Here is a 26,133-nt window from a genome sequence, read left to right as displayed (position 1 = left end):
ATGTTCTATCATGACTGCAAATTAAAAAGAAAAGATGCAACATCACAAATAGCAGGTAACCATAAAATGAAGACATGAAAATAAAGCCTTGTTAATCCAAGATAGACAAGGTAGTCTGAAGATTCTGGGACACAGGCTTCTCTGTAAAAGGCAATTTAGAAAGTGCAAGAGAGGTGTTGGAGATATGTTAGCACCAAACTGAAACCTTCTCCTGGACCAGAGAGGCTGGAAGAGAGTTGAAGAGAGAGTGATATCTCACCATGTGACTCACTGTTATTTAATGTTCTGTGTATTCCCTACAACTTATCATTTTCTAGTGGAATGTATCCCTTGCTTTGGGAAGCACTCAACTAGTTTAGTTCAACAGTGTTCCACTGGCAAACATTTTGACCCCCAGATATTATCAAGTCATACAGAAAGGCAGACATGCTCAGATGGCAAGAAATTATCTTCCAAGGGAATTCATGATGGGTAGAGAAGTTTCTCTGCTGGGGAAATGTGGATTGGGCCACATCTCCTCTTGTGCAGTGAAGTTTGGAAACATGACCCGGAGCAGTGGAAGTGGCTGACCTTCTCCCTGGGAATCCAAATTCAGGAGCCCATTGTCTGAACAAATACACATATGAAGATACTGAATAAATGAAGAAAAATTTGCAGCCCCTCACCGTTGACTTGGGTTACTTCTGTTATTTTAAATATGGAGAAGCTTATAGTTTTTGTGTAATATAAAGACCAAAAGAAGTTTATGAAATGTTTACAAGCCATAGAAGGCTTCCCCAGGTAGTGCTAGTGGTAAAGAACTGGCCTGCTAATGCAGGAGACATAAGAGACCCAAGTTTGATCCCTGGGTCAGGAAGATCCCCTGGAGAACAGAATGGCAACCCACTCCAGTATTCTTGCCTCCAGAATCCTGTAGACAGAGAAGCCTGGTGGGCTATGGCCCGTGGGTCACAACGAGTCAGACACAACTGAAGTGACAGCATGCACACATAAGCCATAGAAAATGGATTAAACTTGGATCCTGATCTTTTGCTACAGATTAATCTGTTTGTCATGGAACTGTGTACTGACTGCTGTATTTGACATCCGTCATATATTAAATGATTCTTACCCTGAAATATCAAAATCGAGTGGAGGAGAGTTGGGAGCAAGAGGAGAAACCCACATGTGCTAAAGATCAAAGATTTGATCAGCAGGCAGGTGAGGGATAGTGTTTTGGAAGCAAAGGTGATTAAGATCCCCAGTGTAAGCGTGACTCTGTGGGACACTCATAACTCCTACTGAAGGGGACGGAGCTAGCTGGACCAAGGTTAAACTAACTCTTCCTTCTTGTTAGGGATGTGAGGAGATATATTAGAACACCAGACTAGTAGGTAGCCTGGCAGCTGAATATCAAGTCAGAGAGTTGAGTCCTGTGTAGGCTGGGGGTAGTGGCTACTTGGGGAGACGTCTGTTTTGAGGGAATGCTTTCAGTCAGGACTTGGAGGCATGAAGATGGATGGGGTTGGTCATAGACCTGCCCCCTAGAGGAAAGGAGTTTGCATGAATTAAGGCAAAGGTTCAAGCCCTCTAAGTAACTGGCTGCGGTCGAGGGCCCACTTCAGTCTTTGAGATAGACTAGAGAGAGATTGGGATTGGAAACCAGTAGAGTGGGGACTGGTTATACATTCAATATGGCAGAAAGATGAGTCTACCATGTAGGACTGGGTCCACCTATTGCTAGTGGCTGATGTGATGTGGGCATGGGGTGATTCCTAATGGGCCACCAGCTTGACTTCTCCCTGGCTCGGGGTGTGGTGAGACTAAGCTAATAGTTAGTATTCATGACAGGTGGCCCAGACTCTGATGGGACATGAGAATTCCTTAGTCACTAGTTATAATCCAAAACACATGTACTTCTGGGGGGTACATTTACATTAAGAATAGCTAATGTTGACTTGAGCATTACTATATGCCAAGCACTGTGCAAAATAACCCTTCCACATACTTTATATCTTATAATTACAAAGCAACTTTAATAGGCAAGTGCTATCATTACTGAGCAAATAAATGAGAGAGGTTAAGTAATTTGCCCCAAGTCACATCGGTAATAGTGGTAATGTTGGAATTCTAATTTGAGTTGTGGCATCTGGACAGCCTGTGTTCTTAAACCGCTCAGGTATATCACCCCTGCAAGTCCCGAGTCTCTCAGAATTGACCCCATTAGTTACGGGAGACAGGACCCTGGGGAGAAAAAGACTTTGGGCTTGACTGCCTCCCCCTGAAAGATGCCCCCTCTTGGCCCAGCAGCAGCAGATGGACTAGTGTCCATTTCTGTGGGGTTCAGAAAACTGTTTTGCACTCCATCATCCCTGCCTCTTTGTGGGAGCCCATTTGGCATAAACCAGGCTGCTTCTGCTTTTGTAGCGGGGCTGCCTTGACCATAAGTGGAAAATCCATTACCTCTTACTGTGAGGAGTCTGCAATGCTCAGTTCAGTTCAGTCGCTCAGTCTTGTCCAACTCTTTGCGACCCCTTTAATTGCAGCATGCCAGGCCTCCGTGTCCATCACCAACTCCCAGAGTTCACTCAAACTTCTCCAACACCACAGTTCAAAAGCATCAATTCTTTGGCACTCAGTTTTCTTCACAGTCCAACTCTCACATCCATACATGACCACTGGAAAGACCATAGCCTTGACTAGACGGACCTTTGTTGGCAAAATAATGTTTCTGCTTTTGAATATGCTATCTAGGTTGGTCATAACTTTCCTTCCACAAAGTAAGCGTCTTTTAATTTCATGGCTACAATCACCATCTGCAGTGATTTTGGAAATCAGAAATAAAGTCTGACACTGTTTCCACTGTTTCCCCATCTATTTCCCATGAAGTGATGGGACTGGATGCCATGATCTTCGTTTTCTGAATGTTGAGCTTTAAGCCAACTTTTTCACTCTCCACTTTCACTTTCATCAAGAGGCTTTTGAGTTCCTCTTCACTTTCTGCCATAAGTGCAATGCTACCTCAGTAGAAGAAATAAGCTACACAATTTTACCCATTACTTTGAAAAATTGGTAAGAAGCTCGGGTGAGAGAGGACAAAGCAAGTGGATCAGACATTGATATTGGGCTCTGTCATTGAGAATAAACAATGGCACCAAGACAGAGGAAGAACAGAGCAAGTGGGAATGGTCCTAGCAAGTGGCTGACACACATGCATGGGCCAGTGAATTTCAGACCAAAACTAGTTATCAGTGGCAACACTGGACTGATTCCCCTCCCTCCCCCCACCCCCGCCCCAGCCAACTGGACAGCTTAACCAGGTGTTCATTATCAGTCCTGTACCATTCCTCCTCTTTATCAGCTACCCCAGCAAGAACGATGAATAGAGTACAGACAAGTGCATGCTCAGTTGCTGAGTTGTGTCTGACTCTTTGTGACCCTATGGACTGTAGCCTGCCAGGCTCCTTTGGCCATGGAATTTTCCAGGCAACAATACTGGATTGTTGCCATTTCCTCCTCCAGGGGATCTTCATGATCCGGAGATCTAACCTGTGTCTCCTGCATTGACAGGTGGGTTCCTTTACCACTGGGAAGCCCCACAGGCAAGTGACCACTTGAATAATTACAATCAGAAGCCTAACACATAAGATTGTGTAAATTAATGTAAATCGGTGATTCTCAACCCTGGCTACACATCAGAATCACTTTGGGAGCTTTTAAAAACTATGAATGCTTTGGCTCCACCCCCAGATGTTCTGATTTAATCAGTGCTCAGGCATAAGTGGCTTTTAAAGCTCCCTGGGTGACTTTAAAAGTACAGTCAAGTTTGAGAGCCTTTGTGTGAATCATTCCAAGTAAATGTTTCTTTGATTTCTCTGGGAGGAAGCATTTCTCCCTAGCAGTATTGTCTAGAAATGAAAATCAGAGTAAAGAGTCCTGCTTGGGGGCTGTGCTTGGGCATTTTCATGTTGATTGTTTCCAATCATGTCTGTGCTGCCCCAGCTCACTTGTCCCTTCTGTCATGTGGGTGCACGCATCACCTTGGCAGAATGTTAGACCCTATGAGAGAAAAGAGAGGGAAGCAAGAGAATCTGTAATGCCTGGCAGATAGTATGTCCTTATTAAGTGTTTGTTGAGTGAATGTGAGGAGAGAGGGGGACGATCCATTCACTTTAGACTTTTACATACTCAATGTGATAGATTTTATATGTCAACCTGTTTGGGCACACGGTGCCCACAATATTTGGAAAAACTGTCAGCCTTAATGGTTGCTGGAACCAATTCCTTATAATAAACCCCATACATGTACCTGTGTACATGGACCTACACCACTGGTTCTTTGGGGAACACTAACATAGTTAATGCTTCATTGTCTATGAAAAATCAAAAGGTTGGGTGTTTCTGTGAGAGTGTACTTGGATTAGTTTAACATTTAAATTGATGGACTGAGTAAAGCAGAGTGCCCTTCCTAGGTGGGTGGCCCTCATTCCATCAGTTGAAGGCATGACGACAACAAAAAGGCTGACCCTCCCCTGAACAAGAGGGGCTACTTGCTGGACTGCCTTTGAGTTGGGATAGAGACTTTTTCATGCCTTTAATCCAAAACTGAAATGTTGGCAACTGCTGATCTCAAATCTGCTAGCATTCAGTTTAAATTACAGCACCAGCTCCCCTGGTCTGCAGCTTGCCAACTGCAGAAATTGGGATTGCCAGCCTTAGTGGCTGCTGGAAACAATTTCTTATAAGAAACCCCATACATGTACATGCATGCATGTATATGCACCACTGGTTCTTTGGAGAATGCTAACACACCCACTCCAGTGTTCTTGCCTGGAGAAGCCCAGGGACGGGGGAGCCTGGTGGGCTTCTGTCTATGGGGTTGCACAGAGTTGGACACGACTGAAGCGACTTAGCAGCAGCAGCAGCAACACATTTAGTTCTTTATTGTCTATGAAAAATCAAAATGCTATTCATTTCATATCAGTACTTTCTGTAAGAATTAGTGGTTATTACATTTTTTATTCTCAACCTCTTCTAGAATGAATTCCAGGATGTAAAAATATTCAATCTGACAAATTGAGGAGCTCATGTGTCAAAACTGAGGTAAACACTTTGGATAGATAAATGAGACAAATTATCTGTCCCTCTTCAGCGTTCCCTCTTCTAAAGAGAGAAAATTATCATTAAAAAGTACAAGAGGTTATTGGCATTTCAGTAGAAGAGTACACAGGTTATAGATGGGCTGGGAGTAGCCGTTTCACTCGAAGAGAGCCGAGGGAGCCTTCACTGTGCCGGCTGGAACCTCAATGTTGTGCTCCGTTGTGTCTGACTCTTTAGAGACCCCTTGGATTATATTCTTCCGGGCTCTTCTGTCTATGTGATTTTCCAGGCAAGAATACTGGAGTGGGTTTCCATTTCCTTTTCCAGGGGATCTTCCCAACCCAGAAATCAAACCTGCGTTTCTTGCATCTCCTGCACTGGCAGGTGGATTCTTTATCACTAGCACAAGAAACCTCAACATTGATTTTATTTTCCTCATATTCTCTTGCATGACACAGGGAGTAGCTACCTCAGAAGTGGCCAGACCACTGAGCAGAGTACTGGGGACATTAGTGCTAGATAGGCTTTTTTTCTCCCCTAAGTAGGACAGACATAAGAGGACTGGCACTGATGTTTCCTGAGTGAGTGCCAGAAACCATACTCATCCTCCAGCTTGGAGAGGGCTGGTAAGGCGACTGATACAGGGCAATTGGGTGGCCATCAGTCTCGAGGGCACTTGATAGTAGAGGAGAGAAAAGAGGAGTTTCTAATATAAGGATTAGATGTCAGAGAATCTGAGAGCCAGATTTGTTCAGCAGTGGAGTTTGGAAATTCAAGTGACTCCAGAACTAAAGGCAATAAGCCTCTACTCTGAATTTTCTTCTCTATCGGATAGTCACCAGATGACAAGTGACTCTGTTGGCTGATGTTAATCAGTAGGAGGGAACTGTATGATTGCTTACATTTGTCTGATCTGACTTGCTACAAGCACCAAAATGCTCGAAAAGTCCAGGTCCTTCTGAGTCAACAGACAACAGGTGTCTTCAAGGGACTGCAGATGGAGGGCCTCTTTCATGGGAGGCTGTTGTCTCCCATCTCTCCTAACTGTACCACTAGCTTGCAATCATATGATTAAGGGGTTAATAATTTGGAAGCTGGCAACACTGAAAAGGAACAGAAAGATATGCTTGTTCTAGAAGAAGGAACTTGTTTGTTTTCTTGTCAGCCTGAAAACATCCATTCTTGGAGCTAGGCTAGAGATGCTCATGATCACTCTTTCAGCATGTCTTGTTAGAAATCACAGGGCTCAGAAAAATTTCCAAGAGTTTGTCATCAGAAAAGTTTCTGTCCCTTCTTGGTTATCTCTAATGGCTTATTACTAAGCACATAGGTACTCACAAAGTGTCAGTTCCTTTTTCCTTTACTGACTAGCCTGTATACCCAGGCAAACCTCCTAAGGGCCCTTGTGAAGTCACTGCTTCTGGTCTATGTCTTTGTCACTGTGGCTGCCCCACTGCCACGAGTACCTGTGTGTTCCATTGCAACCAGGGTATTTGTTGTTGAAAAAAAAATTGTGTATAAGTAAACCTGCACAGTTGAAATCTGCTATTCTAGATCACATATACTGGCAAAATGACTGGAAGTGTACTGAGAGACTGTCCTGGATAAGTAAATTGACAGTTTATTGTTTGACTAGTTGCATTTGTTTGCCAAAATGGAATAGTGCTCAAAACAGTTTATACTTCCTCAGAGGTAAAATTTGTATACTCACTCCTAAACATTTCATAGGAATAGTCTCTTTTAATTTTAGCTAAACCATAGACTGACTTGCTGGGACTATGACTCAGAGGATGAGAGTTGTGGAAAGAGGAAGCAACAAGAAACGAGGATGAGGTGTGAGATAGACAGCTGGATTTGAAGTTGATCTGACATTGTCAATGAATATAAAATACTGATGAAAGAAATCAAAGATGATGCAAATGGAGAAATACACCATGTTCATGTACTGAAATAATATAGTGAAAATGAATATACTACCCAAAGCAATCTACATATTCAAAGCAATCCCTATCAAGCTACCGATGGTATATTTCACAGAACTAGAACAAATAATTTCACAATTTGTATGGAAGTACAAAAAACCTCAAATAGCCAAAGCAATCTTGAGAAAGAAGAATGGAACTGGAGGAATCAACCTTCCAGACTTCAGACTATACCACAAAGCTACAGTCGTCAAGACAATATGGTACTGGCACAAAGACAGAAATATAGATCAATGCAACGAAATAGAAAGCCCAGAGATAAATCTACAAACCTATGGACACCTTATCTTTGCAAAGGAGGAAAGAAAATACAATGGATTAAAGACAATCTCTTTAACAAGTGGTGCTTGGAAAACTGGTCAACCACCTGTAAAAGAATGAAACTAGAATGCTTTCTAACACCATACACAAAAATAAACTCAAAAGTGGATTATAGATCTAAATGTAAGAACAGAAGCTATAAAACTCTTAGAGGAAAACATAGGCAAAACAATCTCTGACATAAATCACAGCAGGATCCTCTATGACCCACCTCCCCGAGTAATGGAAATAAATCAAAGATAGACAAATGGGACCTAAATAAACTTAAAAGCTTTTGCACAATGAAGGAAACTATAAAGAAGGTGAAAAGACAGCTTTAAGAATGGGAGAAAGTAATAGTAAGTGAAACAACTGACAAACAACTAATCTCAAAAATATACAAGTAGCTCATGCAGCTTAAATACCAGAAAAATAAATGACCCAATCAAAAAATGGGCCAAAGAACTAAATAGACATTTCTCCAAAGAAGACATACAGATGGCTAACAAACACATGAAAAGATGCTCAACATCACTCATTATCAGAGAAATGCACATCAAAACCACAATAAGGTACCATCTCAGGCCAGTCAGAATGGCTGCTATCAAAAAGTCTACAAACAATAAATGCTGGAGAGGGTGCAGAGAAAAGGGAACCCTCTTAACACTGTTGGTGGGAATGCAAACTAGTACAGGCACTATGGAGAACAGTGTGGAGATTCCTTAAAAAACCAGAAATACAACTGCCATATGACCCAGCAATCCCACTGCTCGGCATACACACTGAGGAAACCAGAATTGAAAGAGACACGTGTACCCCAATGTTCATCACAGCACTGTTTACAATAGCTAGGACACAGAAGCAACCTAGATGTCTATCGGCAGATGAATGGATAAGAAAGCTGTGGTACACATATACAATGGAATATTACTCAACCATTAAAAAGAATGCATTTGAGTCAGTTCTAATGAGGTGGATGAAACTGGAGCCTATTATACAGAGTGAAGTAAGCCAGAAAGAAAAACACGAATACAGTGTATTAATGCATATATATGGAATTTAGAAAGATGGTAATGATGACCCTGTATACGAGACAGCAAAAGAGACACAGATGTGAAGAACAGTCTTTTGGGCTCTGTGGGAGAAGGCAAGGGTGGGATGATTTGAGAGAATAGCACTGAAATATGTATATTACCATATGTGAAATAGATGACCAGTCAAAGTTTGATGCATGAAACAGGGCACTCAAAGCCAGTGCACTGGGATAACCCTGAGGGATGGGATGGGGAGGGAAGGGGGAGGGGGTTCAGGATGGGGGACACATGTACACCCATGGCTGATTCATGTCAATGTATGGCAAAAACCACTACAATATTGTAAGATAATTAGCCTCAATTAAAATAAATTAATCAAAATAGTAAAAGAAATAGACATTTCTATTCTAGTCAAATTGAGGATAATAACTCAGGGACTACATCTCAGAAAGCTCTGAGAATCGTTCTGCATGTTAGAAGTCAAGGCATAGTTGTGTAAGTTTGAGACAGAGGGCTGTACATTAAATGATGTACTATTGACAGTTTACACAATCCAAATCTAAATATCATTGTGGCCCCTTACAAGATTAAGAAGGAAAAAAAGATTAAGAAGGAATGTTATCTTTTAAAGAGTTGTCTTGCTGATGCTTTTCAACAGCTCGTGTTGTTCTTTATGGTTGAGCTGTTACTTCTACTGAAGGGGGTGGTTTGGTGGACACTCAATACAGGTCCACAATGCACAGTAGAAGGGAGAGAGCAGGCCAAAGTGCAGAGGACACTTTTTAATGTTTAAATTTTCATATTTCATATTTTCCATCTTTTCATGTTTCCATAAAATATGAATTTTATTTCACAATATGTAGAACATGAAAAAACAGAATTTTAGTAAAAACAACTTCATCACAAACCTACTTCATCCTAACAAGTTAACAGGAAGTTTTTATTAAACTCCTAAAGGGTGTTTGAGTAACGAAGGCTCGCAATGATATTAGGGGTCAATCCCTTATTGGTTTGCATTGAGGATGGTACTCTTAAACTGGTTTGGGAAAAAGGCTCCAAATATCAGTTTCTATTATGCTTTTGTTTCTTAAGCCAGTACGTTCACCAAAGTTGTGTATTATCTCCATTATAAAAAGTTAACTTGCTGTGGGTACCACAACGGGAAGGTGGAATGGCTAAGGTCTGAACCACAATGACACTTGCCTCTAGGAGAAGTAATGTTATCTGTTGATAGAGGGTTAACTTTTTCATTTTGACAAGAAGAAAACCACTAGCTCTTTGATTTTGACTCCATTTCTTTTTTAAAAATTTTTTTTTTTTTGAGTTTGGAACAGAGAAAGGTTTATTACAGGGCCATGAAAGGAGAAGGGTGGCTCATGTCCTTAGAACCTCAAGGTTACTGAAAGCTTTTAGCAAAGCTCTTGTAAAGCAAAAGATGCAGGAAAAAAGAAATAGTACTGATGTCCTGAGGGCTTTGCTTTTAATTTTTTTTTCTGGTTTTAATTATCAGTTTTGATAAATTGAAATCAAAACTCTATACTCTTATTCTATGAAATCATTTTTTCAGGGGTAAGAAAGAAATGCAGAAATTTACCCCAAACCATATGGGCCCCATCTTTCAACCCTGTGCAACTAGAGTGGATCTGCTTCCCAGAAAGCAGAGAAACCCCAGTGAACAGTGCTACCTGGGCTTGCTCAAGACAACGCTGAGCCAGAGTATCTCTTAGAATTTACCCCGGGATGAAATCTTCATTTTATGACATACTAGCTTCAGTTTATTTAAAAAAAAATATTTTGAGAAGTAGTAGAAAAGGGGAGTTTATTCTTAGAAAATACTTTGAAGTTAATAGTAAAATGTAAAATTGAGTTGCTATTGTTTTGGGTCATCTCTGTTGCTCTATCTATTGTGCGTAATATTTTTACCCAAACAAGGATAAGTGTTTATATGTGATGAAGATGCTTCACAGCAGAACGTCAATATGAATGTCCAGAATTGGTGACTAAGACAACAGACATTTTCTGCTGGAGGCAGCTGACCACAGTTGTCCACGCAGAGCACCCAGAAAGAGTTGACAGGAAACCAGAAGAGAAGTGAAACTCTGGTAAACATTGCCTGTGGTGGATAAATGCTTTATTGTCAATGGGATCAAATCAGGGTTACAGGGTTACAGACAGCTCTGTCTGTGAATCCAGATCACAACCCAGTCAGGCTGGGGTGTATGTGTAGTAGCTGAGGAGAGTATCTCTGCAACATGACTCTGGAGACTTCTACAAAATTCCAATGGGCTTGAGGCGGTTTAAATTTGACCTTTACTGGAAGCCAGGCTGGTCTGATGAATAGGCTGCTTTTTATCTTGTGGCAGTTGGGGCTTGTGGCCAGAAACTTCCTTGTGGATATTCCACACCAAGCCACAGGTCTGGCCAAATCAGAGTCCTCCAGTCTCATGACCGTAGTGATGTGTTCACTATGAGAGACACACAACTAGTCTAGGCCAGTCACTGAAGTTGGGAGATGGGGGTCCTGTTCCTGGCAGGCCCTGAGCAAGAATGCATGATGGTCATGAGGGAAGAATATTACCTGAGGAAAGCAGTGGTACTGGACAGACACAAGTGGCAGAGAACCACTCTAGGGGAAGTGGGACGACAGCTGAGAACCAGGAAAGGGGAAGAGAGAACGAGATTTCAGTTAGAGCAAGAAACAGAAGGCACCAGTGTGCGAGTGAAAAGTAATTCACCCAACAGTGTTTGTGTCGTGGGGGGTGAAGGGTAATTTTGAGGAAATGATCACTTCTTAAGTCATGTAATTTTGTGGTATTTACATTTCCTACCATACTTAGATATTTATACAGATATTTAATTTAATTTATACAGATTTAATTTAATTTATATTTATTTAATTTATACAGATATTTAATCAGAAAAATATATTCATTTCAGAAATATTTAGTAAAACCTATGTGTTTTAACATTTGAGATATAGTGGTAAAGAAAACAACATGGCCCAAGGAACTTACTACAGAAGATTTAAAGGGGATTTCTATCATGCAACCCAGAGAGCTTTATGCTCTTCTATGGAGTAACTGAGGGGCATGCGGTCTGGACTTAAGAGCTAAATTGTGTAGCATGCCTAGTGCAGCATGCATGTGTCCAGAAGAAATTATACAATGCATCCTAGCTCCACTTTGTTTTCCATACGCCTTCAAGATTCTTTGGATGCTAGTCATTCTTGAATTAAGAAAACAAGCACTGAATTATCAGGAAGATTATCTTTTGGAGAATCTGTGATATTGTTTGTTTTTCTTATGACATCAATTTCATTAAACACACTTAGAAAATGATCTGTTCGGAAGTGGAAGGTGTTATCTTCTTCTGAGTCTCAAACACTTGGAGGAAAGCACAGATGGAAAAGAGAATGGTTAGGGTTTTCCTAGGTCCAGGAAAGAGAAAGTATGTGAGACTAGAAGCTGTATGTGGGATTTTTGCGTTGGTTTACTAATTTGGCAGCTTCTCTAAAGGTCTTACCAAATTTCTCTAGGCTCATAGTAGTTTTTGCAACACAAATCATTATTGAAGGAAATATCCTAAAAGCTCATGCCTGAACAAAATCAAAAGATAAATTCTGCAGGATGTGTCTCACTTGCATTTCAGGGTGAGACCGTGTGGAAACTCTAGAGGAGTTAACCAGGAGAGGGTATTAACCAATGCAACGTAGGTACAGAGCTGTGGTGAGAAAGAAAAGCACAAGGCAAATCCAGAGTTAACAGGAGGATGGCGAGCAGAGTTGGGAGCATCCTGAGGTCAGTCCAGCGGAATGGCCAAGGCAACTAGTTAAGGTCTCAGGGTCTGTGCGGGCTCCAGAGAAAGCCTGGGGTGTGCTTGAGAAGAGCATTTTCTAGTGGTTCAAAGCCATACATCCAACCCCATGCCTAAGAATGAAGAAGGTTTTGGGGCTGGGGAGATAATGGCATTGAAACATGTATAATATCATATATGAAATGAGTCGCCAGTCCAGGTTTGATGCATGATACTGGATGCTTGGGGCTGGTGCACTGGAACGACCCAGAGGGATGGTACGGGGAGGGAGGAGGGAGGAGGGTTCAGGATGGGGAACACATGTATACCTGTGGTGGATTCATGTTGATATATGGCAAAACCAATACAATATTATAAAGTTAAAAAATAAAATAAAATGAAAAAAAAAATGAAAAAAAAAAAAAAGACACAAAAAAATTAGAAAAATGCCCTGCCTGCAGTGTAGAAAATAGACTGGACTAGAGCTGGAGCAAGCCTAGTCTACAAGAAGTGTTTCTCCCTCATACGTACTCCTTATAAGGAAGACAATGCAACCACTTCTTTAGAAAGTCCTAATTATTTTGTCATAAAGTTTCTATCAGCTGTCAGATCTTAGGATTCTTGTTTGGAAAATGTTGGAAGCAATGTGTTTTGCTTTGTGGACCATGAGTTCTCAAGTCCAGCTCAAGGACAAGCCTAAACATTCCTGTATTTTATTTCTAAAACAGTGATTCTGTAACATAAACATGCCGTGGCACCCGATTTTTCATGCCATTATGACAAATGTACTTGAAAGAAATCATGACCTTTCTTAACCCCTTCCTCACCCAGATATACTCGCAATACCCCTGACTCTGGCTCTGTGACAAGTATATATGCTTGTGAGGATTAAATCATGGAGTTTTTCACCTAGATCCTGGCAGACAGTTAATCATCAAATGTGAGTTTAGCTGTCAGTTGTAATCAGCAGCATCAGCAGCAGCATTCTCACCATCTGAATGTGAGTCTAGCATGTAAACATCATGGTAGTGACAAGAGTATTCCTTGAACCTATTCTTATGCTCTCTTTTTTAAAATTGGAGGATAAATGCTTTACGATGTCGTGTTCATTTCTGCTGTACACCAGTGTGAATCAGCTATATGTACACATATATCCCCTCCCAGTTGAGCCTCCCTCCCTCTCCTCTAGGTCATTGCAGAGCACTGAGCTGAGCTCCATGTGCTATACAGCAGCTCCCCACCTGCTATCTATTTTATACCTGGTAGTTTATATATCTCATTCCTCACTCCAGTATTCTTGCCTGGAGAATCCCATGGATAGAAGAGCCTGGAGGGCTGCTGTCCATAGGGTTGCAAAGAGTCGCACGTGACTGAAGCGACTTAGCAATAGCACTAGTGTATATATCTCAATCCTAATCTCCCATTTTGTCTCTTCCCACTTCTCCCCTTGTCTACAAAGTGGAAAATATATGGGGGGGCGGTGATACTCTTATCTTGGGACTGCTTAGTGAAAGTACCCCCTTGGACTGGTGGGCAGGAGAATTCTGAAAGCACTGTCTTTGACTTGCTATTATTATGAAAGGTAGATTGGCTTCCATTCCAGGGGCCAAACCAGGAATAGACTTTGGATAGTGACTGGGTCATGGTTAGTACCTCGACAGCTTTGTCTCAACCTCCCTGTTTTACCTCTTTACCCTGTTTCAGCTACACTGCACTCCTTTAGCTCGCGGGTCGCTTCTTGTCTGGGAACATCCTCTGTGCAGTCTCTCCAGGTAGACTCCCCTGCACCCAGCTCTTTATGTGGCTGGCTGGCCCTTCTCATCTATCAACTGTCAGTTTATCTTCCTTCCTCAGCCAGGTGTTCCCTGAAAATCTCACCAAAGCTGATCTCTCTCCTCTGTCACAGGAATCTCTCTACCATGTTCATAGCACTTTTCTGAATTTGCAACTCAATATTTGTATTGCCTATTAAAAATCTGTATTTACTATAATGTTTAATGCAATGCTAATTTAAATATAAGTATTGTAAATATTGTTGTTCAGTCGCCGAGTTGTGTCTGACTCTCTGCAAGCCCATGGACTATAACACGCCAGGCTTCTCTGTCCTTCACTATCTACTGGAGTTTGCTCAGAATCATGTCTATTGAGTCAATGATGCTATCTAACCATCTCATCCTCTACCATCCTCTTCTCCTTTTGCCATTAATCATTCCCAGTTTCAGGGTCTTTTCTAGTCAGCAGGCTCTTTGCATAGGTGCCAAAGAATTGGAGCTTCAGCATTAGTCCTTCCAACCTTCAGGGTTGATTTCCTTTAAACTTGACTGGTTTCATCTCTTTGCTGTTCAAGGAACTCTCAAAAGTCTTTCCCAACACTGCAATTCAAAAGCGTCAATTCTTCAGTGCTCAGCCTTCTTTATGGTCCAACTCTTGCATCCAGATATGACTACTGGAAAAACTGTAGCAGTGACTATATGAACCTTTGTTGGCAAAGTGATGTCTCTGCTTTTTAATATGCTGTCTAGGTTTGTCATAGTTTTCCTTCCAAGAGGCAAGTGTCTTCTAATTTCATGGCTGCAGTCACCATACACAGTTAGAGCCCCCCAAAATAAGATCTATTGCTTCTACTTTTTCCCCTTCTATTTGCCATGAGGTGATGGGATAATATAAATATTGCATATTTTCAGCTGAAGGGTTTTGAGACAGTCGCAGAGGCAGGAAGGTCACTCTGATCTTCTCCCCACATCCCTTTCTTTCCCTCCTCCCTCAGGGAGTATCAATGTTAGTTACTTAGTTGTGTCTGACTCTTTGGGACCCCACGGACTGTAGCCCACCGGGCTCTTATGTTCATGAGTTCTCTAGGCAAGAATACTAGAGTGGGTTGCCATTTCCTTCTCCACAGGGAGTATTAGTAGGGAATAAAACCCTTGTGTGAGGATTGCCTTCCCTATAACATTCTTCCCTACAAAGACAAAGGGATGCCCAGGGGCATCCAAAGAAGCTTTTCTAAATGTTCTCTGGTCTGCTACACTTAGGCATTTGCTGGTGGCTCAATGGATCTCCAGTGCAGGAGACACAAGAGACACAGGTTCAATCCCTAGGTCAGGAAGATCCCCTGGAAAAGGAATGGCTACCCACTCCAGTATTCTTGCCTGGAAAATTCCATGGACAGAGGAGTCCAGTGGGCTACAGTCCAGGCAGTACAAAGAGTTGGACATGACTGAGTGCATTCATGCACACACACATACTACTACACTTAACCTCATACTCTTGGCCCTATCATATTTCTAGAGTAAAAATACCCCATTTAACCATTACTTCAGATCTTCAGTTCCTTAAGGTTCTCACTTGTAAAACTTGTGTTATTTAAATTTCATATTAAATAATGTAAGCTTTTCTTTCATGAATCTGTCTTTGTCAATTTAATTCTCAGACCCAGCCAGGGACCCTGAAAGGGTTGAGGAAATTTTTTTCTTCCCCTACAATACCACACACTGAATGGCTTATAAACAGCAGAAATTTTAGTTCTGAAGACTTCAAGTCTGAGATCAGGGTGCTAGTATATTTGCCTTCTGGTGAGAACCCTTTTGGGGCTGTAGACTGCCAGCTTCTCCATAGACTGTGTCCCCATATGGTGGTGTGCAGGGAGGAACAAGCTCTCAGGACTTTTATAAGGGCACTAATCCCATTCATGAGGATTCCATCTCATGACTTCATTGCATCACTACAAACAAAGCTAGTGGAGGTGATAGAATTCCAGTTGAGCTTGATGCTGTGAAAGTGCTGCACTCAATATGCCAGCAAATTTGGAAAACTCAAGAAAGGCAATGCCAAAGAATGCTCAAACTACCACACAATTGCACTCATCTCACACACTAGTAAAGTAATGCTCAAAATCCTCCAAGCCAGGCTTCAGCAGTACATGAAATGTGAAATTCCAGATGTTCAAGCTGGTTTTAGAAAAGGCAGAGGAACCAGAGATCAAATTGCCAACATCCGTTGGATCATGGAAAAAGCAAGAGAGTTCCAGAAAAACATCTATTTCTGCTTTATTGTCTATGCCAAAGCCTTTGACTGTGTGGATCACAATAAACTGTGGAAAATTCTGCAAGAGATGGGCATACTAGACCACCTGACCTGCCTCTTGAGAAACCTATATGCAGGTCAGGAAGCAACAGTTAGAACTGGACATGGAACAATGGACTGGTTCCAAATAGGAAAAGGAGTACGTCAAGGCTGTATATTGTCACCCTGTTTATTTAACTTATATGCAGAGTACATCATGAGAAATGCTGGGCTGGAAGAAGCACAAGCTGGAATCAAGATTGCTGGGAGAAATATCAATAACCTCAGATATGCAGATGACACCACCCTTATGGCAGAACGTGAAGAGGAACTAAAAAGCCTCTTGATGAAGGTGAAAGAGGAGAGTGAAAAAGTTGGCTTAAAGCTCAACATTCAGAAAACTAAGATCATGGCATCTGGTCCCATCACTTCATGGCAAACAGACGGGGAAACGGTGCCAACAGTGGCTGACTTTATTTTTCTGGGCTCCAAAATCACTGCCGATGGTAATCGCAGTCATGAAATTAAAAGACGCTTACTCCTTGGAAGGAAAGTTATGACCAACCTAGACAGCATATTAAAAAGCAGAGAGATTACTTTGCTAACAAGGGTCCCCCTAGTCAAGGCTGTGGTTTTTCCAGTGGTCATGTATGGATGTGAGAGTTGGACTATAAAGAAAGCTGAGTGCCAAAGAATTGATGCTTTTGAACTGTGGTGTTGGAGAGGACTCTTGAGAGTCCCTTGGACTGCAAGGAGATCCAACCAGTCCATTCTAAAGGAGATCAGTCCTGGGTGTTCATTGGAAGGACTGATGTTGAAACTCCAATACTTTGGCCACCTGATGCAAAGAGCTGACTCATTGGAAAAGACCCTGATGCTGGGAAAGATTGAGGGCAGGAAGAGAGGGGGATGACAGAGGATGAGATGGCTGGATAGCATTACCGACTTGATGGACATGGGTTTGGGTGGACTCCGGGAGTTGGTGATGGACAGGGAGGCCTGGCGTGCTCTAATTCATGGGGTCACAAAGAGTCAGACACGACTGAATGAACTGAACTGTATCCTAATTACCTTGTGAAGTCCCCAACTCATAATACCATCACTTGGAGAGTACGGTTTCTGACATGAATTCTAGAGGGACACATTCAGTCCAGAACACTTTATCTTTTTAGAGGGGAAAAATGAGAGCCGCTTCCTCAGTGGGGGGTAATCAGATGATTTGGCCACCAGGCAGTCAGGATTTGAGTGCCGGCTATTTAAAGTAGGTGTCTGGGAAAGCCACATGATCCATTCCCAAGGATCTTGTGGCCCATGGGAGGTTATAGCATCCTCTGCTGGGAAAGGAAGCCCCTGGGACCATAAGGAGCTAAGTTCAGGTGCACACACTTTTGTGGAGAAGCAGAGTCTCAATTGGCTCATTGTCCGGACAACTTAGAATGAGCTCCCCCGGTCACTTTTGAATGCTTATGCTCATGTATCAGTGTATTAGAATGAGGGGGATATAGTAGATACTCAGAAGTTTTTCCAGTACATGAAACAACAAATGAAGGAGCCTTGAGACTTCGTGGGAATTAGAGTTTGGGATTACTCATATCCCAGCAGCATCTTATTCTGGAGTATTCATTAAGTAAATATCCTAATTTATATCTCTACAGGATACAAATTATCTCTGTTTATGGCACATAGCTTGAACATGAGGAAATTTCATGGTTTCCTGGGAACTCATAGTGACAGCCTCTTTCTCCCAGGGATCAGGAGAGATCCTGGAAGCCATGTCACGATACAGCAGAATCCAGAGAAATAGTCTTGAATTATCTGACCCCAAAGTATCCAAACTTCCCAAAATGCATGTAATGAAAAGGATGTATGGAAGGTCTCCTTTACTTTCTGAATCTTGCCTGTTTGGCTCTTAGAATCCACGTGGTTTCTAGATCCTCACAGGGCTGGCAGGATCAGTAAATAAGTCATACTTTACCTAAGGGCACCTCAAAAATGGTTTTTCTATTACAGCTCCTCTCACCAATAACTAAGATATCTCCAAGATCACTGGAAACTTGGAGATGAACAGAATCCTTTCACCCTCAGCTCAATCTCCTATAGAAAAAACACCACAGCTTTATAGAGCCAGTGATAGGGTACTGCCAAGTTAGCACTTAGGGGTAACAGGAGATGGGGATCCAGGGAACCAGAACTAGAAAGACATGGGGGATAAGTGTCCATGGTGGAGGAGAGGGTGGAGAGGAGCGAGTAGGGGAATGTCTTTAGTCAAGAGGGTGATTTACAAAGAGGAGACAATTGCAGCCAACAGGAACAAAAGGAGAAAGAGACACGGGGTGGGGGGAGGGGGGCATTTGATGGACAGAAATGGCTGAAAATAGAAATTAATAAATCAATCGGGATTCTCCAGCATGTTCTCTGTACATCCTTTTTTTTTCATTCTTCGCTCACTGTTCATCAGCTCTCTACACTTTCTGGTCGGCCTGGAGGAGTAGGGTTGTCCCGTGGTGACTTCGTTTTCAGTTTTTAACTGAACACTTCGAGCCACAGCTGAGACTGTCAAGCTCTTTGATTTGCTCTTCCAGGTTCCTTCAGAATAGATGACTGGTCCAGCTTGGGTCAGAGGTCCAACCCCAGCCCAATCACAAAGGGCTGAAGATCTGGCTTATGTAGTAAACAGCTTCTAGAAGTCCAACCCTGTGGATGGGCAGTTGTGGGGGTGGGGAATACTGGTCTCATTAAGCCCTGGGCATCTGTGTCTGGGCTGTCATTTCAAGCAGTAGGTAGACTTCTGCAGCGGAGAGAGCAGGGAAGGAAAAGACCTAGAGAGAACTTGATGGATAAGCTGTTATGCTTCCCAAGTTCTAGCTGTCTTTATCACATTAAAAAAAAAAAAAAAAGGAATCTTTGAGTGAAAGAGACTTATAGGAAGAAACACCTGGAAATAGCTGGCTAGGGTGAAAAACCTAAAGTAGGAGACTGGACAGAGGTTTCTCCTCCCTCCCTCCTTTAAAACTACTTTATTGAGGTATGAGTGACAGAAAAAGCCATACAGATTTAATGTATGCAACTTGATGAATTTATAAAGAAGTATATACCCATGAAGGGCTCTCAGATGGCTCAGCAGTAAGGAATCTGCCTGCCAGTGCAGGAGATGGGATTCGATCCTTGGGTCAGGAAGAACCCCTGGAGAAGGAAGTGGCAACCCAGTCCAGTATACCCTCTTAGCAATTTGGGGGGAATATAATACAGTATTGCTAACTATCTGACTGCATTTTTTTGACATAGATTCATTTACTGGTTTGGGCAAGAACTTGGTTTTAACTACCCTGTATACCCCTTTCATCCTTTCCTCTTCTCTATGACAAAAGGAGCACATTTGAAGATGATTTGGGTAGGATTAGAAGTGTCTTCTTGGAAATAGTAATTGTTCCTTTAGGGGCTTGAGTGCAGTCTTTCTCCTGACCTCATTAACGATAGATTCAGCCAGCCATGTTAGGCAAATCCTGGAGTTAGCTAGGACTTTCTTTCATCTCCTGGCCCTAGGTCTTTTCTACATAAAACTTTATTTCATCCTTTTTTTTCTGTGACATTTGCTTTGGCTATTATCTCCAGAAGTTAAACTATGTCAAAAGGTTTTTTGAAAAATGAGCTTGTTGCCCTCATTGCCTCCTTGTCATGAGAATAAAGAGACAGCTTCAAAGGCTGCAGCAGGTATTAAGACAACACCTTTTTTTTTTTCCCTTTTCCTGAATCTAGGCTGGTGAATCTTAATCAAAATGTTCTTTCTCATAACCTCCACCCATGCTTCTGAAGTGCCTTTCAAACAATTAATTTTATTTTAGAATCTTTGTGTTTTATTTAGGTCCCAATAGACATCACACATGAAATTTAGAGAAGTACTTTTCCTTCATGCCCTCCCCAGGACAGTTTGAATTCCTCTCCTCATACTCCAGTTTCTCCAACACAGTTTTCTCCATTGCCTTGTCTAGGATTGTTTTTCACTGGGGTTTCCCCTTAAGACCAAAGGAAAGAATGGAAGTAATTGGATGTTCTTAGAGGGTAGAGAATTCCCTAGAAGGTTTCTTCTCTAGGAATAAACACTGTGATGTCCGCTTAATATCTTCCTCTTAAACCATCTGGAGTAGGCACCCCTACTTTTATGAATAGAAAGGGGATTTATTATTAGAACAGAAAAATATACAATATAAAAGAAATCGGACTTATGTAAACTGTAATCTCGGTGATACTTTAACTTAACTGCTATTCATCTTGGCCTTCTTTGGAGGCTCTTTCCACCCCTTGTGACCTGGTATCTGTCTTTGGGATGCAAAGTAGGATCAGAAGTAGAGTCCTGACTGGATAAAGTGGAGGTATATGTTTCCCATCCATGGAATTTGTGGGGCACTGTTTCACAGTCAGAAATGGGAAGTTTTTAAGCCTGTTATTGGCTAGAGATCTTGAACCATGTTTGTCGTAAGTGGAAAGTAAATTGCGATGGCAACAACAGGGACCATGTCACAGAGGCATGCGGGCGTCAGAAGTGAATATCTTCAGTGGCCTGGACATTTTTTGCAAGGGAGGAAAATGGGAGATTCTAGGGGGCAAAATCAGAGATGAGGTAGACCTAAGGAAAAGTCTTGAGGTGCATGGAGTATCCCTCTTCTAAGATTACTGATTACTTTGTCATTGATGCTGAGCTAGTTTTCTGGGTTTGATCTGGGACAAAGGAAGCTGTGATATGATCATGCCAATAAGAACAAAGGGTCTCCTCCCAAAAACATCACTCATGCCTCCTTAGACACCTTCCACTTTCCTCTCCTTCCCTAAGTTTAAGGAGGTCTGTCAAATATTAATACTATTCCCAAGAAAGAAGCTCATCAACTAGACTATACTGAAGGCAAAAGTTTTGCCTCTCCCTTGTCCCTGACCCCAGGCATTTGTCATTTAATAGGAAAATTTAGGCCAGAAAACCATGGAACCTGAGAGTCTCCATATTTAAGTTTTCTTTGGCTAACTGCCTTTCTCTGTTTTCCATGTGCCAATATGGAAGCATATGCTGTTTGAAGTTTTAGCTTTTTTCTTAGCAATTTACTTGCTTCTTTGGTCTACCTTTTTTTCCCCATTAACAGTTTAATTAAAATAGACTACAAAGTTAGAACTTGATAAGTCAGATAAAAAGCCTGCTGTTACAGAGAAGCAATTCTTCTACACAGCTGCCACCGTAAAGATAATGAGCTCCTCTTTACATATGTAATCCTCTTAGTGCCCTGTCTACCAGCTTGGTCTTGTCGGGGAGACTCAGCATCTCCATGGGTTCTGTGGTCAGTGCCATCTCTTAACTCTAGACCCACCTCCCAGTGGCCTAGTGCACTCTACACTTCTAGGTAGGGAAACGTCAACAGGGCAGTGCGGGTTCATAGGTAAATATTGGGTAGTTCTCACTTCCAAAAGCAATCAGATGCTTCTATGGTATAAAATAGCAAAAAGGAGACAGGCATCCAAAGTGGAAAGAGGCTGGGGTAAAAGAAAGGAGGTAGCTAGAGATTGGAGAAGGCAATGGCACCCCACTCCAGCACTCTTGCCTGGAAAATCCCATGGACAGAGGAGCCTGGTAGGCTGCAGTCCATGGGGTCGCTAAGAGTCAGACAAGACTCAGCGACTTCACTTTCACTTTTCACTTTCATGCACTGGAGAAGGAGATGGCAACCCACCCCAGTGTTCTTGCCTGGAGAATCCCAGGGACGGGGGAGCCTCGTGGACTGCCGTCTATGGGATCGCACAGTCAGACACGACTAAAGCGACTTAGCAGCAGCAGCAGCTAGAGATTAATGGAAATTAAAAGGAATTATAGAATTATAGAATTCCCTGGTATCTTAGTAAGTAAAACAGAACCCAGTGGTTCTCGACTCAGTCTACACTAATGAATCACCTACTTAGAAGTACTTCTTGAAATACTTATGCCTGGGCCCCATGTTCTTGAGTTCTGATTCAACTCAGGTAGAGGCCTGAGTATTATTGATATGTACAGCCAGATTTGAGAAACCCTGATTTAGGATCAAAAGAGTCTTCAGAGTTTTCAGTGTTTTCAGAAATGGTTCCTCAAACTGAAGGAAATAATAAGATTTTCTCTTCTGCCACATAAATGTGGACTCTCAATGGAGAAGGTCCTAGAATCTGATTTTTATAGAAGCCTCCCTGATACTAATTCAGATAGTTCATGGACCATCCTCGGAAAAATACTCCAGAATGGAAAGAGAGTGTTTCCTTTCTATGTACTAATAGTTTATGAGTCAGTTCAGTCAGTTCAGTCTCTCAGTCATGTACCAATCTTTGCGACCCCATGGACTGCAGCCAGGCTTCCCTGTACATCACCAACTCCCAGAGCCTACTCAAAATCATGCCAATTGAGTCAGTGATGCCATCCAACTATCTCATCCTCTTTCATCAGGGTCTTTTCCAGTGAGTCAGTTCTTTGCATCAGGCGGCCAAAGTATTGGAGCTTCAGCATCAGCATCAGTCCTTCCAATGAATATTCAGGACTGATTTCCTTTAGGATGAACTGGTTGGATTTCCTTGCAGTCCAATGGACTCTCAAGAGTCTTCTCCAACACCACAGTTCAAAAGCATCAATTCTTCAGCACTCAGATTTCTTTATAGTTGAACTCTCACATCCATACATGATGACTGGAAGAACCATAGCCTTGACTAGACAGACCTTTGTTGGTAAAGTAATGTCTTTGCTTTTAAATATGCTGTCTAGGTTTGTCATAGCTTTTCTTCCAAGGAGCAAGCATCTTTTAATTTCATGGCTGCAGTCACCATCTGCAGTGATTTTGGAGCCCCAAAATATAAAGTCCGTCATGGTTTTCACTGTTTCCCCAGTTATGTGCTATGAAGTGATGGGACCAGATGCCATGATCTTAGTTTTTTGAATGTTGAGCTTTAAGCCAACTTTTTCACTCTCCTCTTTCACTTTCATCAAGAGGCTCTTTAGTTCTTCTTTGCTTTCTGTCATAAGGGTGATGTCATCTGCGTACCTGAGGTTATTGATATTTCTCCTGACAATCTTGATTCCAGCTTGTGCTTCATCCAGCCTGGCATTTCTCATGATGAACTCTGCATATAAGTTAAATAAGCAGGGTGACAATATACAGCCTTGACGTACTCCTTTCCCAATTTGGAACCATTCTGTTGTTCCATATCCGGTTCTAATTGTTTCTTCTTGACCAGCATACAGATTTCTCAGGAGGCAAGTCAGGTGGTCTGGTATTCCCATCTCTTGAAAAAAATTTCCACAGTTCATTGTGATCCACACAGTCAAAGGCTTTGGCATAGTAAATAAAGCAAAAGTAGATGTTTTTCTGGAACTCTCTCGCTTTTTCAGTGATCCAGCAGATGTTGGCAATTTGATCTCTGGTTCCTCTGCCTTTTCCAAATCCAGCTTGACCATGTGGATGTTCTCGATTCACATACTGTTGAGGCCTGGGTTGGAGAATTTTGAGTATTGCTTTGCTAGTAATGTAGTGTGTGAGATGAATGCATTTGTGCGGTAGTGTGCATTTGCTAGTGTGTGAGATGAGTGCATTTGTGCAGTAGTTTGAGCATTCTTTGCCATTGTCTTTCTTAGGGATTAGAATGAAAACTGACCTTTTCCAGTCCTTTGGCCACTGCTGAGTTTTCCAGATTTGCTGGCATATTGAGTGCAGCACTTTGACAGCATCATCTTTTAGGATTTGAAATAGCTCAACTGTAATTTCATCACCTCTACTAGCTTTGTTTGTAGTGATGCTTCCTAAGGCCCACTTGAACTTCACATTCCAGGATGTCTGGCTCTGGTTGAGTGATCACACCATTGTGGTTATCTGGGTCATGGAGATCTTTTTTGTATAGTTCTGTGTATTCTTGCCACCTCTTCTTAATATCTTCTGCTTCTATTAGATCCATAGCATTTCTGTCCATTATTGTGTTCATCTTTGCATGAAATGTTCCCTTGGTATCTCTAATTTTCTTGAAGAGATCTTTAGTCTTTCCCGTTCTATTGTTTTCCTCTATTTCTTTGCATTGATCTTATAAGGCTTTCTTATCTCTCCTTGCTGTTCTTTGGAACTCTGCATTCAAATGGGTATATCTTTCCTTTTCTCCTTTGCCTTTCACTTCTCTTCTTTTCTCAGCTATTTTTAAGGCCTCATAAGACAACCATTTGCCTTTTTGCATTTCTTTTTCTTGGGATGGTCTTGGTCACTGCCTACTGTAGAATATCACAAACCTCTGTCCATAGTGCTTCAGGCAGTCTGTCTGTCAGATCTAATCCCTTGAATCTATTTGTCACTTCCATTTTATAATCATATAATTGTTTATGATGAGCATGTTTCATTTCAGCTTCATAAGAAGCCTATGAGGAAAACAGTATCATCCCATTTAACAGTTAAGGGAACTCTCATAAAGGAGATTAAGTAACTTGTGCAAGAACTCAGAGCTAAGAGTAAACAGCAAAGTCTGAAATCAGACATGGATGTTAAGTTGAAGTGCTAAGGACAAGGAAAACTTTAACCATGAATTCACTTTCTTATACTTTTTCATGCTTCCTGTTGGCGCTCCGGGCACACTGGCTGAGCCCCAAGGGTCATCAGCTTGTGACTCCGAGGACAGAGGAGGGGACCTGGCTGAGAAGCAGACACACAGCTATTGATATGGCCCCACCCAGGCAGGCAGAAGTTCTGGGGAAGTGCTCTGGTCAGAAAGCTGGCCCAGGGCTGCAAATTCTGCGAAACTGTAAGCTCAGTCATCCTTGCATGTAAGAAAAAGCCAATTGTTTTAGAGAAAGTTAGAAAGCCTCACAGTTTTAGTTCTTGCTATTTTTTCCTGCTGTCTCTCAACTGTCCATCCCAGTAAGGAAATATATCCTCTACCTGTAAAGAGCACCTGAAAGCTCCATAGTTACCAACTTGTGGCTATAAAAGCAATGGGGAGAAGGGTGGCATTGGCAGGGCTGTGAAGGATTCTGATGGAGAAGGGAGGGAACTCACAGTAGAGATCTGGTCTTGGCTGCTTCTGGCTTCTGTTAGTCATTTTTTCTCTGTGCCTAATCAGAAGGGAGCATCTCCCCTGAATTCTACACATGTTAGCTGAAAACAAATACAGCTTAGCTGTGGTTCAAGGTTCTCTGTATTGTGGACTTTATTCCACTGCTTGCTGGCTACTTTCATATGGACGCCTGAGAGTGGGTTAAACATGTTCATCTTCTAGCACATTCTCAATATCAGAGACTCCTTCCGTTTTCTCCTCAGTTATTCCAAGGGGAAACAGAGCATCTCCTCTTCTCACCTTAGAGCTAATTTAGTGCCAAGTTCTAGGGCTGTATGGGTCCTTCTTGGGTCTGACCGCGTCTCCCTCTTCTCACTGTTACAGAACTCGATTACAGTCTGCCTGGACCACAGCAGGAGCCCTCCTTTTGCTGCTTTTCCTGCATCCATGCGTGCCCCACGCTTCCATTCTGCCACTGTGTCAGACAAGCTAACTTTAATGTTACACATGTAGATTTCTATAAAACTGCTTTTAGAATAAAGATAAAAACCTCTGACCTGGCTGATCGGGCTTGGCCCCGCCCACTTCCCCAGCAGCCTCCTCCTTGGTTTCTCAGTCCCATTCACAACGATCTCCTTTGATCTCTTGCATGTTTTATATTTGTTCCTCCTGTGGGGTCTCTGTACTTGTCTTCCTAATGCTGGTTCTCCATCCCCTTTGCCATGGTAATGCCTCCTCATCCTTTGAATCTCTACCTAAATACTATCTCCATTGTGTCCTTTCCTGCCAGTCAAAACCAGCTTGCTTCCTCCAGCAGTGCACCCTGCCTTCCTGCCTACAACTCCCAGCTGCTTGTATGA

The 26,133-nt window shown here is 42.1% G+C and overlaps 1 long non-coding RNA gene across 1 annotated transcript in view; it reads left to right on the top strand.

Moving 5' to 3' along the window:
- The window catches only part of LOC129636917 (uncharacterized), a 28,468-nt gene extending 2,612 nt beyond the window's left edge, over positions 1-25,856 (top strand). Inside the window, exon 2 of the long non-coding RNA XR_008707209.1 lies at positions 25,658-25,856. This is a non-coding gene — a long non-coding RNA (uncharacterized LOC129636917). The remainder of the gene's footprint in view (positions 1-25,657) is intronic.
- Positions 25,857-26,133: the final 277 nt, after the last annotated feature.

The sequence above is a fragment of the Bubalus kerabau genome, chromosome 22 (assembly GCF_029407905.1).
Source record: "Bubalus kerabau isolate K-KA32 ecotype Philippines breed swamp buffalo chromosome 22, PCC_UOA_SB_1v2, whole genome shotgun sequence".
Classification (NCBI taxonomy): domain Eukaryota; kingdom Metazoa; phylum Chordata; class Mammalia; order Artiodactyla; family Bovidae; genus Bubalus; species Bubalus kerabau.
Note: the sequence above shows the minus strand (reverse complement) of the source record. Positions and strands in the feature narration are given on the sequence as shown.